Source organism: Bos indicus, chromosome 4, assembly GCF_029378745.1.
Source record: "Bos indicus isolate NIAB-ARS_2022 breed Sahiwal x Tharparkar chromosome 4, NIAB-ARS_B.indTharparkar_mat_pri_1.0, whole genome shotgun sequence".
In the NCBI taxonomy this organism is placed as follows: Eukaryota; Metazoa; Chordata; class Mammalia; order Artiodactyla; family Bovidae; genus Bos; species Bos indicus.
The window spans coordinates 14,687,988-14,708,432 of record NC_091763.1 but is presented as its reverse complement, the minus strand read 5'-3'; the positions used below and the strand labels follow the sequence as shown (position 1 = coordinate 14,708,432).

General features: G+C 41.2%; 1 long non-coding RNA gene across 4 annotated transcripts in view; it reads left to right on the top strand.

Moving 5' to 3' along the window:
- The window catches only part of LOC109558230 (uncharacterized), a 37,147-nt gene extending 18,984 nt beyond the window's left edge, over nucleotides 1-18,163 (top strand). For 3 of the 4 annotated variants that reach the window (XR_002180629.2, XR_002180628.2, XR_011566175.1), the window contains exons 2-3: nucleotides 2,397-2,476; nucleotides 17,059-18,163. This is a non-coding gene — a long non-coding RNA (uncharacterized lncRNA). The remainder of the gene's footprint in view (nucleotides 1-2,396; nucleotides 2,477-17,058) is intronic. The other variant, XR_011566174.1, reaches the window with a different exon arrangement.
- The last annotated feature ends 2,282 nt before the right edge of the window (nucleotides 18,164-20,445 follow it).

Sequence of the window (20,445 nt, the reverse complement as noted above, 5' to 3'; positions counted from 1 at the left end):
CATGTCACATGGGTGTAAAAAGAGAGAATAGACCTCCTTGTCTTTTAAATTAAAGTTTATGCAGCTTGTAGAAAGTAGTAATTTTCTAGAAAATTAGATCATTTTAGGTCACTATGGCTCTACTCTTCTATCTTTAACATGGTTCTAAGCAAATCTTGCCCTTTAAAAACCATCAATTAAAAGCAAAGAAGAAGTATTCAGATTTAAAGTGTTTGGATTTAGAAATCTGGCCCTACCCCCACAAGAATAGGTATAAATGATGGAGTCTGCCGTATATGCTGTGTGACAACTCACATGGGTTTCCGTGTGGCATGTCAGAGTAACATGTGGCAGTTGCCATTCCTGCTTGTTGAAGACAGCATCATTTTTACTTCCTGATTCTGGGGTTATGATTCACATGCACAAAAGGACCTTTTAAAGTCACTGATCTTTTTCTAAACAAGGTAGAAATCAAATTCTGCTAGATGTAATCAAGGTATTGATTCAACAGATTTAAAAAACCCACAACACTTGGCAAAGAATGGGATCTTTTTCTTATAAAAAAAATGTTAGACCTACTTTTAGGAGATTCACCTAAAATCCCCAGTGGCTCTCCACTGCCTGTAGAGGAAAGATACCCTGTAGTCTGCCATATCTGAGGAGGCTTCAGAGCCTAGGGTGACCACGGAGGGCTCTGAGTCCGACTGCTGGATGATCCTGAGCCTCAGTCTCCTTGCTGTGTAACTAGAAAAACAATAGAACTGACTTATCTGGCAATGGTAGAATAAAGTGAAATGCCTATAAAATGGTTAACAAGGTGCTTTGTGAAAAGTAGGTATTTGAAGAATACTAGTTAATGCTGAACACTGACAGCAATATAAAGCTTAACAAGGCCTTTCGGGTTCTGTGTCTGCATATGGCATCCCCTTATTCCAGAAAGCTCACCCTGGCTAACTTCTTACCTCTCCACCTTAGGTATTATTTGTAACACTGTATATTATTATATTATTTGTAATACTGTAATATTGTAACCTATGGTATAGAAAATATTTACACAAGCTGGGGGCCAATAATACCGGGAGTCTTTTCTGATGTTTGAAATTAGGTGTCTGTCTTTATGCCTCTGTTTTGTAGATTTTATTATCATTGCTGCTTTATCTGTCTCCCTAATTAGATTATAAGCTGTACAAGCACAATATAATGTTTATCTTTCTTTCTCAGAGCTCACAACTGAGCCTGATGGACAGTAAATATGCCATATATATATATGTTTAATGAATAAATATTCAACCTTTTCTTCCTGTTTTTCTTATTTGTAAATAAGTTATAATTATAAATATAATTCTATACTTAGTTTTTCACTTAGTATCCCTCAAGGAGAGTCTCAAAGGAATATAACTTTTATTCCCATAGGTAACTTTATGAAGAATTTACCTGAGACTCTATAGTGAATTGTCAGCATTTTCAGGACAAAACATCTTCATAAATTTCCCATTTTAACTGATGAACTCCTGGACAAGTTGGATTACCTGTTGAATCCTTACGCATTTGACCATACGACATGTTCCTTGAATAGTGATGTGGATTATCTATATAAGTGTTAACAATGAGGTTTTAAGTATCACAATGCTCTGGTCAAGTGGGCTCCCAATGAATCCAATTATTTCCTTAGTTTAGAGGACATATGTATAAGAAAAAGTCATTAATAGAGATTGGAGGGATCATAAACATCTTCAAAAGTCCATCCAGGCTTATTTTACTGATATCTTTGCAACAACTCTTGAAAAGAAATCCAGGGAAACCCTCACTATGGAAGGCTAATCTGATGGAAGAGCAGTATAAACTATGATATATGAGAACACAGAATATTGTAACCTATGGTATAGAAAATATTTACACAAGCCAGGGACCAATAGTCTGCAGCTGAGCGCTCATAACTGGGTCTGCTTCAATGAGTAGGTCAGAATTCTTTGTAATCATTTCATTAATTGTCAGAAACAGTTATTACTGGAGTGTTTGAAAGCAGTTTGTTTTCTTAAGATTAATCACCCCCTGCAAAGCTTATTTAATTAGATTTGTAAACTCTTTTCCACCAAAGGAACAGTTAAGCTGATTCGCCATGTTGGAATTATCAGATGTTTTAAAGACACAAGGTCCAAATTAACTAGATTTTCCTGGAATAACAATAAATATATGGGTTAAATGATAATAATGATGATTCCTGCTGTTCTGCTCAGGTAAACCGCAACTGTTGTTTATAATCTTTCTTCTAGCTTCCTCAAAAATAAAATAAAGGAGTACAAAATTTAAAAATAAAAAAAGAAATTCCACACCATTGTGAGAACAACAGATGATGATGAAGGGACATTAGGCTCTCTAAACTGAAGACTAGAGTAAATGTTTTTATTTGGTTGCAGGTCCAGAGAATGAGCCTCACAGATGCTGCCAGAAAAGCTTGGGAAAGGTCGTGCAGCTTGTTTTCTTGCACTCTGGCAAGGTACTCCTCTGCCATCCGTCCTACTCAAAGGCCAGGGCAGCCCTCACCCCACACTCACACATTCCCACAAGGCATTTCAGTTACCTGCTCAGACAAAGGAGATCAGGGAAAGGGGGGAAAATGGAGAGACAGAAATTTGTTTTTTGCATCAGACATAAAATGATATTGAGTTTTAAAGATGCCATGGAGTTTTAAATAACAAGTAAGGGAAATGGTAAGGTTTGCCATGCATGTGGATCCTTCCATTTCTGCCCCTTCTTTTGTGCCACTTCCTATTTATTTATATATTAATTCTGCACGTATTTCTGTGAAGAATTTGCAGTGGCTTTAATAACTGACATATAAAACAAACAAATATTTTACTCCTCCCGGTTTCACTCCAGATTCAAGTGATGGAGTTGCTCACAGCAGGCTGACCAAGAAACTTTTGCCAAGAGAACTAATCATTCACTGACTTTATGATTAACACAATGGCATGCATAAAACCCCCTACTTTCTTGTTCCTATGTAGATAATATGAAAAAGACAGCCTCTTTCCTTCCTTCAAATATCAAAGCCAGTTTTTGCTACATAAATATGGCCTAACTGGTTCTTCTACCAACCATATTTAAAAGATATTAAAATAAAGAGTCAACAACTTCTCTTGGAAGGCTATTTCTTGTGGTTGCTGAAAGGATAGTGTGAAAACTTTTTATTGTTTCAGATTGGACCTCCCAAGCTTGACTGTGAATTTTTATGCCTGAGTACCTAAAAAAACTCCAAGAAAAACACTGCTCAAACCACCACATTTTGCTTGCTTTCAGGTTCAAACCCTATAAAACCACCACATTTTGTATGGTTTCCACCCCAAACCATAAGTTGGCATGGGATCCCACTCGATGCTCTCTGCTCAGGTCTAATTGAAATGTTTACCAACCTTGACAACATTTTCGGCTAACTTGTCACTAACTTGGAATGCAGGTGAAACAAGCTGAGTTCTCAGCAATAATTTCTTCACTAGGATCCTTTCACATGACCCCCTGCCACCCAACTAGGGACACAGAGTCATTGCATTATCTCTGGTCAATCATTGTTACTTCCTCTGTGACATTCTACTCATGTGTGCCTTGCCTTGAACCTTTCTAACTCTTCTTTTCCCTTAAAAACAAACCTCTTCTGTGTATTATTCCATCTATTTCTTCATTCTACTTTGAAGCTAATCAGAAAAATCAGCTTGTGCATTAGTTAATGGGTTTAAAATTTTTTAGGGAATGCATAGGGCTTCCCTTGTTGCTCAGCTGGTAAAGAATCAGCCTACAATGCCGGAGACCTGGGTTCAATCCCTGAACGAGAAAGCGAACGAGAAGCGAAAGGCTACCCACTGCAGTATTCTGGCCTAGAGAATTCCATGGACTGTATAGTCCATGGAGTCACAAAGAGTTGGACACAACTGAGCAACTTTCATACCACATGTGTCACAGAGGACCCTAGATTGTAAATGCGTTGTGGTCAGGTATTATCTCTTGCTGACCATTTGAAGTTGCCAGGTAAAATATGAGATTTTTATCCACTAAATCTGGCATCCCTATGACTGTTGTATCTCTACCATCTACACACTCTCCAACGCAGGTGCTTGATGAATATTGGCTGATCAAATGAATAAATGAAAGCAGTTTGATATATATACCCTGGAATCTTTTGATTCTCTCTAAATTATATCACACTGGGAGCTGGCTTGCCTTGTAGGCCTGGCCTATAATCTTGGGTATCTGTGTTTTTGAGAGAGTTTGGAGTAGACATGGTGTTGATTTTCTTCATTCTGCTTGTTTCATAGGACCATTGTTCTTAGAAGGGCATCCTTTTTCCTGGAAGGAGCCTGTAGGATAGAAAGGGGTGAGAAGGTGCACACCTGCTGTTAGCTCTTAGTTCACGGAAGGAAAAGCAGTCGTGACAATGGGTCGGGAGGTCTTGAGAGGGTGGGGATATTAACTGATTGGTTCCTGTGGTCATTCTTTCTCCACTAGCAGGGGCCACTCCCCTGATAACCACACATACAAACAGAAATGTCCTGGGAATCCATGGGCCCTTGGAGTGAGGAATAATAATAGCAGTATGGGCTGACTAGACTCTTTCATAAATAGTCCTAATATCTGCAAAGTCATCATCTTGAGAATTCTCAAGGTGAAAAAAGTGTCTCAACATGTTTATTTCGTAATTATGTTATCAATTACATTTATTCTTGAAACTGCTGTAAAATCATGAGGGTGCTCTTACTTTAGGAGCAAGGGGCCCTCAGACATAAAGGCAGTGTTCACTTTGTCTTCATTTTTGCATCTACTGTTTTCTTCAGGAAATTTCCAGAACTTTCCTAAGTGCATTGCTATACTTCTCCTTGGTGTCAGTTCATCAGTATCTTTCATGAAAATGTGACTTGGAAAGTGAAGAGCTCATGTCACATGTTAATACGCTACCTATTTATTTAGAGCTGTGACTGAAGTTCATGGTAGATCTATTTTCATGTATTGGCTGCCCTTGAAAGACAAGGGAATGACTTTAACTTTGAGATAAATTAACTATGAGCCAGACTGAACCCAGAATTCACACTCCCTCCCACACAGTCCCTCAAGTTTTGTTTTGTGGGTGGGTTATCTCTGATGCTTGTTTATCTGACTTACTAGAATCTTTTTCTGGCCTTAGGCACTGACAGATAGAGGATACTACGTGCTGTCTGGCTACTGAATTCTATTCCTCCAACAAAACAAGGTCAAAATGCCCTAAAGTCCTATCCAGGAAGAGTACTCTCAGAGCTGTAGAATTTTGGTTTTCTACACACAGTGATCAAAAACATGGGCTTTGGAGTCAGATCTATGTGGAATGGAATCGTGGGATCTGCCTCTTTAGTAGCTTGAATCAAGTTGCTGTGCTCTTTTCAACCCCAGTTTCCTTGTATGTAAAACGGAGAAACTTACAGTGCTTGTTAGGATTCAATGACCTACTGCATCGAGAGTCTAGTTCACACACCGTAAGGGCTCAACAAAGGACAGCCATTATTGCTCAAAGTCTATAACAGAGTATTTCCTTTTTAACCAGACTCTCTGAATGTTTCTGTTCAACAAACACACGTGTATGGCCTGGGCTGTGCTTGTGAGCTGTGATGGAAACTGTGGCAGTGATGTCCACATTCCTGGCCCTTCCCCTGAATGTCCAACTTCTGGTTTAACTGGAAGTTGGGAGGAGGGTCAGGACACTCTTGCGCTCTCTGACGTAACCAAGACTGGAGCCCTGTGGGAAAGTGGGTGAGGCTTCCCTGGTGCCAACCCAAATTGCTCCTGACATTCCTGGCTGCGCCTCCCCAGAGCTTTCTGGAGGTTGTTTTGGGGATGGTGGATTCCCAGCACTGTAGAGGTGGTGGCTGAGCCCAGCGCTGTGCTGAGTTTCTGGCCCTGCTTCCAAACTTCCAGTGCTCTTCTGGCTCAACCAGAAGTTCAGGTGTGGGATGGCCTGGTGGTGTGTGTTGGCCTGGGAGAGTGGGTGGTGCGCAGTGGAAAGCGCTTGAGCAATGAATCTAGAGGCCCTAGGGACATTGGATTTTTTTTTTTTTTTAAGAGTGGAATTTTTGCTTCATGCCATTCATCCTTTCTATCTACCCAGAGCTTTAGAAGGGTTCAGTCCCACCAGGAGTCCCACTAGCTGGTGACTTGTGGAAAGAGATTAGAGGAAGAGGAGAAGTCAAGATAGGTTACTTCCTTAACAATGTCTCTTCTCCTAGCATCTCTCCAACATTCTGTCTCCTCCTAGCAGCTTTTCCCCGTTAGTCTTTCTAAAATGTCCATCCATTTCTGGCCACCCACAAGAAAAGAAATTGAGGTTAAGTAAAGCCGGAGGAGCCTCAACATTCTTGGATTTCCCTCTTTGTTCACCCTTCTAGCCCTATTTTTCATTCTTTTTTGCTTGTCTTAGAGCATGGAAAAGGGGAGCTTTTAAATCCATCCTCAAAAAGTGGGGGAAAACTTCAGAGGAAAGTAAAACAGAGGGCAACAAGGCTCATAAGGCGTGGAAGATGGACAGGAGGAGTCGAGCTGCCCCGCAGTCCCAAGTTTGCCAGAAGTGGCCCAGAGTTAACCCAGAGCAGCCAAGGCCTCGCTTAAACTTCAGAAAGGAATGTGCTGAAATTGGATGAAAATCGAAAGGAAAATTTGAGAGTGCGAAAACCTCACCTACAAGACAAGTGATTATATTGAACAATTTAAAGTGTTGAGGAAATTGGCCATATGTCTGCAGATGATCCATCCAGGTAGACCAAAAGGATTAGAATTATCTCCTGATATTGGTGATTTTTTTTTTTTTTTGGTGATAGCTGTAATGTATTTTATATATAAGGTAAACATTATAATTATAGTCTTGCTGTAATTAGCTTTTTTTTTAAATTGAGCAAACATTTAGTTCACATTGATTTTGAGCATATTTGAAACATCCACCAATTCTGGTAGTCAGAGCAAAGTAAAAAGATATTTCCTCTACTTATGGAAGCTGTAAATTAAGAAGGAGACCCCCTCAAATAGGAAAAAGCTAATTGTTATGATAAGGGTGGTGGAAATAGGGAGGGGTTGGTAACAAGGTCTGGGGATCTAATGTGTAACATATTGACTATAATTGATAACACTGTGTTATGTAATTAAAATTTGCTATCTCTTAGAGATATTTAATGGAGAAGGCAATGGCACCCCACTCCAGTACTCTTGCCTGGAAAATCCCATGGACGGAGGGGCCTGGTAGGGTGCAGTCCATGGGGTCTCTAAGAGTTGGACACGACTGAGTGACCTCACTTTCACTTTTCACTTTCCTGCATTGGAGATGGAAATGGCAACCCACTCCAGTGTTCTTGCCTGGAGAATCCCAGGGACGAGGGAGCCTGGTGGGCTGCCGTCTATGGGGTCGCACAGAGTCGGACACTTTGCAGCGACTGAGCATGCACGCATGCAATAGGCCTTCTAAATGCTGCTGCCGTGGTAAAAGCCACGACTTAGAAAGAGCCCCAGGTGTGTCATTCCTCTAGCAGAAGTCAGGGAGTGGCCACATCTGTCTTTGTGTCTCCTGTGGCACACACCAATGTTCCTCAAGCCAAACTAAACTATGGTAGAGAATAGTGAAGGAGAAAGTTATTTGTTTGTTGACTTATTTCAGCTTTCTTATTTTTTTGGTAATCTGGTTTAGGAATCTACTTGCATTTTTTTCCTGAGACTAAACTCTCAGAATATTCTAATCAAAAAATATTTTTGACCCCCATTTGTTGAGCCCTTTTTATGTATCAGAGCTTTAAATATCTTGAGTGCTCAGTACTCCTCACAGGTGATATCACTTAATGCTTGCACAGTCCAGTGACACAGGGATCTGGCTGTTGTTCACAACATCATGGTCATTGCAGGGCTCAACACGGCTTCAACAATAGCAGCAACAGCTGTGAGAGGAATCCAAGGACCAATTTGTTGGAATAAAACAAAATAAGGCTTTACCATATGGGAGATATATCTCAGATGGGTTTATTAGATGTGGGATGATTTTTCTTGTAGCCTAAGGGCTTTCTTGAGGGGATATGAAATCTTTTCACTATGCCCGCATCATTGCCAGATGTGGATGTAGTGAAATAGACCTTATCCTGTGTGTGTGTATGAGTCTCAGCATGCATATGTGCATGTGTAAAAGTGGCAAATTCTGGCTCATACACTGAATTTCAGTTTATCTCACCCTCACTTTCTTATGCAAAAATATCTTCATGTGACTTCTAAATATGCAGCAGGACTCCTGCCCACCCTCTATTTGAATAAACTATAGGTTGTATCATGTTCACCAATAGGCAAAACCAGGGGCAGTAAAGTAATGATAAACACGGTCATTTCATAAAAGAGCTTGTTTGGTCTTGCCCTTTAATAGTAGGATACAATGGAGTGCTCCACCAAAACTTAAAAATTCATAACGAATATCGATACTGTTAATCAGAATTTGCCCTGTGAACAGCTCAGAGCTGTACTGTATTAAGCCGTTGGGTGGTTGCAATCGTACTTTTTAAACAGCCATCAGAAGCAACTGTCAGCAACACCATATCTTCTCTCTTTTATGGCTTCAGGTCCCCAGGGTTCCATCCTGAGTCCGGGGCAATTTGTATGGGGTTTGCTAATGACCTGCTGATTGTCTGCACAAAAGCAAAATCTTACAGTGTTCAGGCAACTCAGTGATTCCACACAAAAGCAAAGGACTGTCTGGTGTCAAAATAGTACCATACTCTTACCTTTGATAAAGGTTTTTAACTGACTACAAGGTACTGCTGCTGCTAAGTCACTTCAGTCGTGTCCGACTCTGTGCGACCCCATAGACGGCAGCCCACCAGGCTCCCCCATCGACTACAAGGTACTATTTGGTGCTAAAACGAGTGGCAGAAATAATGTTTATTCAAATAACTAACAAGACGGCAACAGGGAGGAAAATTTCAGGAGTGTGTGTGTGTGTGTGTGTGTGTGTGTGTGAAAAGGATACTGTTTAGATAGCTGTTACTGTTCAGATTTTTGGTTCTAATTTTGAAAGGTACAGAAACTAGCAAACGTCTGTTTCAACTGGATATTTATTCATGTTGGTGATTATTAATACACTTTAGTATGCCACCAAAGCGTTTTCTTTCCAGGTAGTGAAAGTGTGTGATGAACACTGTTGATCTATCTACACACTTATTTTTGACCTCTGTCGCCTGCCTCAGGGAGCAGGCTTGGAGTGGTAGCAGGCCAGGTGAAGCCATCTCTCTACTCTGCATGGGCACTGTCTGCCCACAGCATCCCCCCTCGAAACCTGAGGGAACAAAACGATTTAAAAAATTCTACCCTGCTCCTCTTTCCCTGCCCCCATGCTCCACTGACTCTGCAGGCTGGTCAGTATCTATGTGGGTCTGATGGGCTGGTTCTTGATAAGGGGACTTATCACCAAGTCATTTATCTGTTTAGTGATGGAGGAGAACCAAGACTGTGACCCAGTTTCCAAAGCTTTATTCCAAGACTTGACTTATTTGATTGTTCGTTTGTCCATTTATTCTTTCACTCATTTGGTGATTTTTAAACCTCTTGTTATATATCAGGCCCTATATAACCACTGGGATGATAATGATGAGTAAGATTTGGCTTCAGTCCTCAAGCCCGCTGTGAACCTCTAGGAGTCAAACGGCAATTACCAAATTCTTGATGAACTTGATAATCTCAAGTCAGTGGGCCCTTAAAAGGATTTAGAGAGAATGTGTGTTGCAACATGTTGGCGAAAATGAAAGCTCCTCCACTAGACTGTAAGCTTGTTTAGGGCAAGAAGTGAACCTTGTCGTTGGAATTATTTATAGCCCTGAGCACAGGAAGCATATAGATCATATGTTCCAAAAAATATCAGTGAAGTTTTCAGAATGTCTAAGAATCTTCAGCAGTGGACAATAAATTGCAAATGCCAAGAGTAGGGCTTTTGGGGTTTGGCTTCCACTGATGTCACTTCACTTAGCAACGAGTGATGGCCCTTGCCTTATCAAATTATTATCCACTTGGAAACATACGTGTGTAGTACCTGATAAGCACCTGATGGCACAAGCTGGGTGTTGTGGATTCAGGAGTGAAAAGGATAGATACAGGATCATTCCTCCTGCAGCTAATTGACAGGAGAGGCCTCAAAGAGGAGGATACAGTACAGGGATCTCAGAACAGATAAGAGAGAATTCCAATCAAATGTGTTAAGTTTTGTGAGAAAATAGTGTACTGTTATCTAGACTACCTAAAAGGAGAGGTTAGGAGGTCAGGGAGAAGAGTGCTCCAGGCGTTAGGGACAATGTGCAAAGATCTGGAGTTGAGAATGATCCATGGTGCATTCCAAAGGCTTAAATATATTCAGAATCATTGACTTGTCACCTGCAATGAGAGGAGCTTGGGATGAGGCTGGGGAGGTGAGCAGGGCCAGATCCCAAGGGACCTTGGAGGGAATGCTGAGTAGTTTGGACTTCCCTGAAAATCAAAAGGAATTTATTGGGGCTTGAGCAAGGCCACAGTGAAATTTGTGTCTTTGAATGATTGCTCTTGCTGGGCTACATATTGGATGTGGGATGGAGAGGGTGAGCTGTGCCTGTTGGGAAGGCTTTTGCAGTAATCTGGGTGGAAGATGGCCCATAGTCAAACAGGGTGGTATAGTGGAGAATGCATGGGCTTGAAAATCCAGTAAGACCTGGCTCTGACACTTATCATCTATGTGGCTTTTAGTAACGATTCTCCATAGTGCATTTTATACTTTCTCCTGCAAAATGGAGTAACCTTGCCTCTCTGATGCGGGATTTAAATACTGTACATAAGCTGCCAGGTATTATATGACCCACACTTCAGTGACAGTCCCTTTTTACTGCTCCTTCCTCTCTCCTTGTATTTCTACCCCTTTAGTGTACACCGTTATGCTTTTAAGTAAGATCTTTCTTGGTAGTGGTCCTTTTTAATCTCTGGATCGTGATTCTGGTGAAGGCTCCTCCTTTTAAAGACTCTGCCTCTGTGACAGCTGCAGTTCTTTCAGAATGTTCTGGACTATCACAAAGTCACCTCTGAAGAAGCTGGTTCTGTAGCACACTTTATTCTGGTCTGGGCCATGCTATAATCAATGAAATGCAAGTTTGCTAAAGATGAAGTTTTTCATTCCCTTCCCATTTGGAACTTTCTGGTAGCTGCTTTCTCCCCCTCATGCCCTTGGAATGTGGCTTTGGTATTATCTTTGGCCATCCTCAGGGATGCTTCTTAAGTAATTGTGGAAAGAGAACTTTGGATTTTTTTCTTTTCTTTTTTCTTTTTTTTTTTTTTTACAGAATAGCCCTTATTTTCTCTCTGAGAATATTCCAAAATCCTGTCATATTTTCCTTTCTGACATCTCTAAAATTCATCTTTCTCTATTGATCTCCAGTAGCTAAAATGCTTCCCTTGTTTTGGCCTTCCTTTTCTTCTCTTCTATTCCCTGCTGCTCCTGCTGCTGCTAAGTCACTTCAGTCGTGTCCGACTCTGTGTGACCCCATAGACAGCAGCCCACCAGGCTCTGCCATCCCTGGGATTCTCCAGGCAAGAACACTGGAGTGGGTTGCCATTTCCTTCTCCAATGCATGAAAGTAAAAAGTGAAAGTGAAGTCGCTCAGTCGTGTCCAACTCTTCGAGACCCCATGGACTGCAAGCCTACCAGGCTCCTCTGTCCATGGGATTTTCCAGGCAAGAGTACTGGAGTGGGGTGCCTTTGCCTTCTCCGCTTCTATTCCCTATGAATACTTATACTGTGGTCTCTATTCTTGAGTTCTGTCTCTCTTAAAGCAATCTCCTTGGTGCCTTTACTACAGTATCTTTTAAAAATGCCTTGCCTGATTTCTCTCATCTGCATTAAATATGGACTTTAGGGACCTTCACTGATCTTCATTGCCTGATTCGTTTTGCCCTGCTGATTTCCTATATCTTCTTAATTTTTAAAGACCTAACCTCTTCCTGTATGTGCTCTTTTTTTTCTTGTTCTCTTTTGTTTTCCTAGGCAGTTTTCGGACTGTCTCCCCCCTAGCCAAGAACATTTTCTTTCCTTTTTACATGCCAAACCCAGCCTCAAACAAGTTGTATCCTGAAACCCCTCTTCTTTCTCTCATAGCTCTGTTTCTCAAGTTGGCTTTCTCCTTCTTCTTGATGATGGTCTTTTCTTTATGAAGTGATGCTATAGCTATATGATAGCATATGTATATGCTCTTTTGATATAAGGAGATCTATCATTTATTAAGGAAAGTCTTTGCTTAGTTGCTTTAAGTCATTCTTTTGCTTTCATTGGCACCACTGTGGTTTTGGGCTATAGTCATAGTTGTCATCAGTTTGGTCTCAGCTATCTTCCCCACATATTTTGTCCTTCATGGTTCTCAGAAATGTCTTTCTGATCTAGTCCCCTTCTCTTCTAAAACAAAACAACACAGCGTCTGCTTTCCCTAGCCTGTAGAATGGGATTTACCTTCCCCCGGTGTGCATCAAGGATTCTCATGCCATGGCCCCTCTTCACCCTTCCAGACTCATCTTGTCACTGTGTTACCCTCAATCCTAAATTCCAGTCACATAGAGCTGCTGGCAGAGGTAATTTACTTTATTTGGAGGTTGAGAGTGGATTACTACAGGCCAGCTACAGTCTGCGGGATTCTTTGCCATTTTTAAAAAACCAAAAGATTTCATGTAAAACTTTTCTAAGTTTCTCTCAGAAAATAGGGCACTACTGCACCGTTTACCCACCTGGCAACCAAGAGTTGAAGGGTGGCTTCCCCTTTAGATGAAGCATGTTATTCCTCCAATTTGACTGCTGTCGTCACTCCTTTTTGTGTCCCCAACATTGAAGCAAAGTGTCATTTTTCATTATTACTACTCTTTTTCTTTGATCTGTTTAAGAAATAAGAGTGTTAAGGATTAACAGTATTAAGAGAAAACTGTATCATGTCTCTGTATCTATAGACTTCAGTTCAGTTCAGTTCAGTCATCCAGCCACCTCATCCTCCGTCGTCGTCTTTTCCTCTTGCCCCCAATCCCTCCCAGCATCAGCGTCTTTTCCAATGAGTCAACTCTTTTCATGAGGTGGCCAAAGTACTGGAGTTTCAGCTTCAGCATCATTCCTTCCAAAGAAATCCCAGGGCTGATCTCCTTCAGAATGGACTGGTTGGATCTCCTTGCAGTCCAAGGGACTCTCAAGAGTCTTCTCCAACACCACAGTTCAAAGACATCAATTCTTTGGTGCTCAGCTTTCTTCACAGTCCAACTCTCACATCCATACATGACCACCGGAAAAACCATAGCCTTGACTAGATGGACCTTTGTTGGCAAAGTAACGTCTCTACTTTTGAATATGCTATCTAGGTTGGTCATAACTTTCCTTCCAAGGAGTAAGTGTCTTTTAATTTCATGGCTGCAGTCACTATCTGCAGTGATTTCTTATTGATAGATAAATAAAAGATGGGTAGATACTGTTTGGCATTTCAAGCCAAATTGTTCAATTCATTCTTTCATCCTCAGACCCTGTAGGAATCTAAATTTGGATCTCTGACAAAATAACTTGACACTAAGTATCTGTGTTCAGATCCTGGCTCCATCACTTACTAGCTATGTGGTTTGGGGCAGATTATTTAAGCATTTTCTGCCTCACTTCCACTTCTGTAAATTGGGGATGACATTAGCATCTACCTCACAGAGTTTTTTATGAAGACTATATACGATAATCGATGTAGAGAATTTAGTAGAGGGATTGGAACATAAAATGCATTCAAGAATTCTTCACTACATTCTTATCACTATTATTATGATTCTATTTTCCCCAAATCTTAGTGACTATCAGATCCATGAGGGACACGGTTTTGGGCAGAGTATTTTGGTGCTTATTTAACCATACCTTCCTGGTGCTCAGTTTTGTCCCTTATTAGCTATGGGCCTGGTCAAGTTATTTAATCCCACTGTCCCTCCATTGTATCATCTGTAAAATGTTGACAATAACAGTATAATAAAAATAATAGTATTCACATCTTTGGTAATCTGAGATAGCCATGTATTATGTATTAATATTATGATATCTGCCACATAGCAAGTGTGCAGTAAGTGGTGCTGTTATTGTCGTCAGCTACCCTCGCAAAATTTTGCCTTTGTTTCCCCGGAAACGTTACTTGGTAGTTGTGAGGTCCCAGGGAGCCAGGTGATCCACCTGTGTGTGATATGTGGGGCCCGTCCTTCTACATTGAGCTCTTCTTGGGTTTTTTTTTTTTTTTGGCTGCACTGCGCCCCCTGCAGTGGAAACACAGTGTCTTAACCAGTGGACTGTCAAGGAAGTCTCTACACTAGGCTTTCAATAGTTGAGTTATAATTCACATACCGTAAAAATCACCATCTTAAAGTGTACAGTCCAATGGGTTTTGATATATTCGAAAGTTGTGCAATCATCACAAATATCTAATTCCGGAATGTTTATATCATCCCCCCAAGGAAACCCTGTATCTCTGTTAGCTGTCATCCCTCAGACTTCCCCAGCCTCTTCCCCCAGCCCTCGGCAACCACTAATTTGGTTTCTGTCTCTATAGATCTGCCTACTCTAGGTGTTTCATATAAATAGAATCATACAACATATGGCTTTTGCCCATGTGTTTCCCTAAAGAATCAAGCTGCACCCCTTACCAGAAAACAAATTCTTACCGAGAAGAAAGAAGCTCTAAACAGGAGGAAAGAAGAAGGAAGATCGCATAAGCCAACACTGAGCTAAGAAGAGCAAAGCCAAACAAACATGTATCCAGGGGTCAGTTTGAGTAGGCTAGGAATGTTGAGGCGTTATAAACCATGACTATAAAAAGCAACCAAGCTAGATTCCTTTGGATTCTTCACAGTCAGCCCTCGAAAATGATATAAGAACCTCAAATGCCCATCTGTGGATCTACCTGGGGGTTGGTTAAAAATGCAGATTCTGGGCTTTTCCTCAGACTCACTGAGTCAGAATCTCCAGGGTGGACGTTTAGGAAATGCCACAAGCTTCTACCAGGTAGTATGTTGGGAAATTACTGAATTACATGGAACATGCTTGTGTGAGACTGATCTGCCTTATTTTTTTCTGTCTTTAGTGATACAGCCTGTATTGTTGATGTTCTTCTTACATATACTTGTTGATCTTCCTTTTCTTTGTGCATCTCAGCCCCTCTGCACAGTGGTCCACAAAGTAGGGGCTCAACACATTTTAGAAGATTGGTTATACAAGAACCTTGAGGGTATAGTTGGGATACTGCTGGCCACAAAGCCATTAAGGTCGACAGGGCCTCAGAGGAGAATGTTCTGGTACATTCTGAGCATTCTTTCTTAGAGATTTCAAGGCTGGTGTTTGTCTTCAGGGCTCTGACTTGTGCCCCAGTGGTCAAGAGCCCTTTGATCTCTGGGCTCCAGAGGGTGTCCCCAGAACTGCCCCTCCGGGGGGCTTTCCAGCTATCTGCATGGTGCTGATAGGTAGAGAAATGACAACAGAAGCACAGGTGGTTCCTATACCTCGCAGATCGGAATGTCCCAGGGCACCTGGTAACATTCCTGTGCCTCCCCGAGACCCACTGAACCAGACTGTTTTCCAGGAAGGGGAAATTATTACTCAGACACTACCCAGATACTGCTCTAGTGTTTGAAGAACGTCATCCTCCCATCTGTGTTTGGAGTAGAAAGAATGGGTTGTGCTCATGGGGATTTATGTGGGTAGGGTTGGTGGGTAGGGTAGGATTTGGGAGATCTAGGCTTAGTGTTGGCCCTACCGTTTAGTTGGTCTCTGTGTCACACTGGATGAGCCACTTACCTTTCAGTTTGCCTCTTTGTAAAACCAAGGGCTTTGGGCCAGGAGAGACATCTGGAATGCAGCCATGATCACTGGTGTCTGCAGGGGGCTTCTCTGTAGGTTTGGATGTCCTCTCTAAAGGATCCTTTCCTCCATGTGCTCTGAGGACAGACCTGCTTCCTCTGTCTGGAGTTAGCAACTGTTCAGTGTCATTGGAGGCAAAGTTGAAGAAACCCACTTTTGGAGGCTGGGGGTTTGTGTGGAATGGTGGTGAAATTAGATAAGAAGCATGGCCAGCCCTGCCCCTTTCCTTGCTCACTCATGCCCTCCTTTCTCTTCTTCCCATATTACACTAAGTAAGAGCTTCATGTACATATAAGTCTGTTTTTAAATTACAAACATCCCATAGGAATGTTAAAGCCAACAATAGTTAACACTCTGCTATGAAATGCTCAAATCTAGACACTGGAAGACTTCCTCTTTAGTATTTGTGGGATTAAAAAAATTTCAGTGGATGAGTACTAGCACATGTGCTTGGGTTCCTGGAGCCTGAGCAAGTGTACAGAGTGGCGCAGTATGGGAGGGGATGACAGTCAAAGGTAGTCATTGATTTGGCAGTTGTGCCTGGTACCTTGCCGGAATGGTGCAACAATCAATTTCCTGTGATGTTTTGGGCAGAGACACCCTAAGCTAGTGATGCTTCACCTGGACCGCCTCTGGATGTGGTTCTTTTCACTCTTATTTTGTTAATTACACTGGCAATCAATCATTTTGGTTGCCCAGGAACTGGGTGAAGCTTGGGTCACTGTACTTGTCACTTTTCAAGGCATCTTAAATCCAAGTTTATCCCCAAATACTATTCATTACTCAACTCTCACTCAGGCCAGAAAATCAAACTCCGTTCAGGTCAGCCCTGTGAAGCACTGTGAGGAAACAGTGGCTGGTTTTGGATTCTGCGGGCTCTCCTTTTCCCCTGGCTTGTCCCTCCCTAGCATACTCATTCTACATTCTTTATACATGCAGATTTACTTGTATTTAATAGCATTATAATTTTTCCTCTTTCTTTGGTGTAGCAAAATCAACAAAGGCACAGAGAATCCTTAGCCATACTTTGTGTGTTCCTATAGTCTCTGCCCTATTGTCTGAAAAACCACAGACTTCACTTTGATGCCAATGAATCCGTCATCGGGTTTTGTTTAAGCCTTGTATTTACCAAGATCCTCACTTGAGCAGTGGCTTAACTTTTTAATCTTTGATTTATAATTTTACAGCTGCTGAGACAGAAAACCTACTCCTTCGGAGGAGCGTGGCCTTTTCTTATATTGCTTTCCCCCGCTGCTTCTGAGCTTCTTGAACTCTGGCCCCTGGACACCACCATCAAGAAGGCCTTATGGATGAGCTACCTATCCCCACTGAGAGAGGAGGAACATCAACTGCAGTTTCTAACTAGATTGCCTTCTTCATTTCAAGTGATGGCTGCCATCAGGGTCAGATTAAGGACAGACCAGCCGGATGGCTGCTTGGAAGACTAACCTATAAGGATACTAAAATGTTCACCGTGTGCTTACATCACCAGGAAAATATACCAGCACTTCTTTTAGGGAGCACTCTGGGGCTGGAAGAAATGACTTGTTAAGTTCCTCAGGAGTAATCAGAATAGAGGAACAGAGGGATGGCTTACTGCAGGGTTCCTGTTTTTCCTACTGAGATATGTAAATTAGGTACCCCAGCTGGATTGTTTGCACATGGAGGGCAGTGGTCCTGCTCAATTCGTCCTTACACAGAACTCAGTCTGCCCTCTAATAAAGATCCTACAAGTAGTGGTTTGAAGGAGACACCAATTTATTAGCCTACTCATCTCTGTTCTGAACTTTAGGGCTTGGAAATGAAGACACAGTCATTGATAGTTTCTCTTCCAGTTCTAGAATATTAGCCCTTAGTGTGTCTTCATTCACTCAGAGTAAGGGTTGTTAATTAACAGAGCAGATCAGGACTAACAGAGCTTGAATTCTTGTGGGTTGGGTGATCAGATCCTGTGTTGAATTAATTAGATGGAGACCAAGTGGAGTTGAGATTTTCAAAAGCATTTCACTGAAGGGTGATATTGTCAATTATTTGCAGATGAGGACATCAAGAAACATTCTTGGAATAATGAAATATAGAACTTGTGGTCATGTTCAATCATTTAAAAGATAGTTAAGTATCTACTGGACACTGTGGAGACTTAGGACCAAGATAAGCATGATTCCTACCCTCATGGAACTTACATTCTAGCTTCTCTTAAGTGTGAAGAGCAGTGGCTACAGAAAACAAATGGGCACAAAAATATTCTCAAGTCCAGGGTTCCAATTAATAAAGGATTTTCTGTTGCCTTAATCATGCCTAGTGATGAAGCTTTTATAAGAGTTCTAAGTCTGCATTCTATAAATGCTCTGTGAACCAATGCAAACTGTTTCCCTAGCAAGCTAAAGTCCCATGGTATTAAGGGAAAGGCTTAAGGTTAGTAGGACTTCTGGAAGGGGAGATATTAAGTGACTTGGGTCAGGAAATATGAAGGGATAAAACCAGCTATTGCTTCTGCCTTACATAGGAAACCTGCAGTGTGAGACATGCTGGGCTGGAAACTTTGAGACCCAGGTTTTAGTCTTTATTTCAATACTGACAAGCTATGTAACCATGGTCAAGTTACATATTACAGTCCACCTGGAGCTGTCTTGAATGACTTCAAGATCCCTTCCAGCTCTGAACATGTTAGCATCAAGCCCCAGACTACAGGACAACTGGCTAGTTTCTAATCCAACTGTTCCTAAGTTGTCAGGTCAAATAGCTCTGCAATTGTCATTTGTTACTTTTTTGGAGGAGTATTTATCAACCTTGTAGGACACGGTGAGTCTGTCTCTCCCCTTTAGAATTGAGAAGGCTCTAGAAGCATATCCTGCAGAGCTCATAGAGGCTTTATCCCCCTTTTCATCCTTTCTTCTCTCGCTGCCTTCCTCCCTATCCTTTCCTTCATCACATTTCTATGGAGCATATACCACACGCTTGGTGCTGGGTATGAGCTAAGTTTGGAGATACAAGGTAAACCTGACATCTTCCCACACTCCAGAAGCTTTCACAGGAGAGGAGACAAAATCCTCCTTCCTTTCATCTGCTGGCTTTCCTTTGGATGATGTTCCAGGGGAGTGTGCTGGTGGGTAACAGCTACAGGCAGAGTCCCCATTCTGCCCAAGCAATTTTGGGATGCACATCCAGGTAATTCTCTAGTCCCAGGGTTACCATCAAAAGACCTATGTCCAGATAAAAGGAAGAGATGATTTTTTACTTCTTGGGATAAATCTGAGATAATCCTCTATGCAGTCCTGTCATTGTCTACCCCATCCTCTGCAACACATCTTTGCTCATGTGGGGAGACTCTTAACTAACTCCTAAAATAAAAAAAAAGCAAAACAACCATCTAAATAGACAGACATTTTTCATGTATACTGTGTTTCATATATTCACTATGACTGGTGGCCTCTTTAAAAAGGAAAGGGAAAACACTAATCAGACCAAAGGATTTTGTTATAGATTCTTACCTCATTGTGAATCCTATGTAAGTAACTTTTTTTCATCTTTGTTTCTTACAACATTAGCAACTCTGTTTGAAAGATATCTCCAAATATAGAAAATATTTTACAGAAAAAGAAATCAGTGGAATTTCACATTCAGAATTGCTGACATAAACTTTTTTTTTTTAGATTTTTATCCTGGGAAATAGTTTTAAAGGGGTTCAATGTCTGGCTTAAATGCTTGAATTAATTACTCTTGATTCAATTTTTATTCCCATTTGAAGTCGAGGAATGTACTGACACCTCTGGTTAATGCTTATACCTCTCTGTGGCCAAGAGCATAATTTTCTCTATCACTTTCAGTTTTTTGCAGCTCTACTGCATTACTAAATGGATTGATAAATACTTCATCTCTTCTCCTTGTTCTTACTTTCCCTCTTGTAAATATACTAAAGATCAGATGACTAAAAGGACTTAGGAGAGAAACAAAGGGCATGATAACTCTTATCAATGGAAAATCGACCCTGGAATAATTGGCAGCATATTCAAATATTTTAGTGCAGTTGTTACTCTCACTGAGTGGAAGTGGTATCAGTAAACCTATATGACTCTAAACATTCTAATGAAAAGGGAACATTTTTTTTCTTTTTTTCTTACATGCTGGAGGAGCTGTAGCACAAAAAGGAATATTTTGTCAAACATCTCATATTTCCAATTATCTGGATATTGGCTATTGTGAAGAAAAAGTACAAATGATAGACTACCTCTCATTTGCCTGGTCTGAAGACTTGCAGCTCCAAGCCATTGACTCTAAGGCAATTTACATTTGTTTTCTCTGTCCTTGAGAAGAAACAAAAGTCTTATTTTTTTTCAAGCAATTATAATTCTTTTGCTTCAACTAGGATGAAAGAATTAGGAGTTCTGTCTCCTTGTACATAACTGTATATTTCATCTTTCTTGTTTAATGATTGACAGAGAACAGATAAACTGAAACATCTCTGAATCAGGGTTGAATGTGCTCTTAGTGGCCCCATTGCTAATTTGTTTGACTATTTTGCAGCGTTTCTTTACTCTGTAATGGAAAGAAGAAGAGGTGAAGTCGCTCAGTCG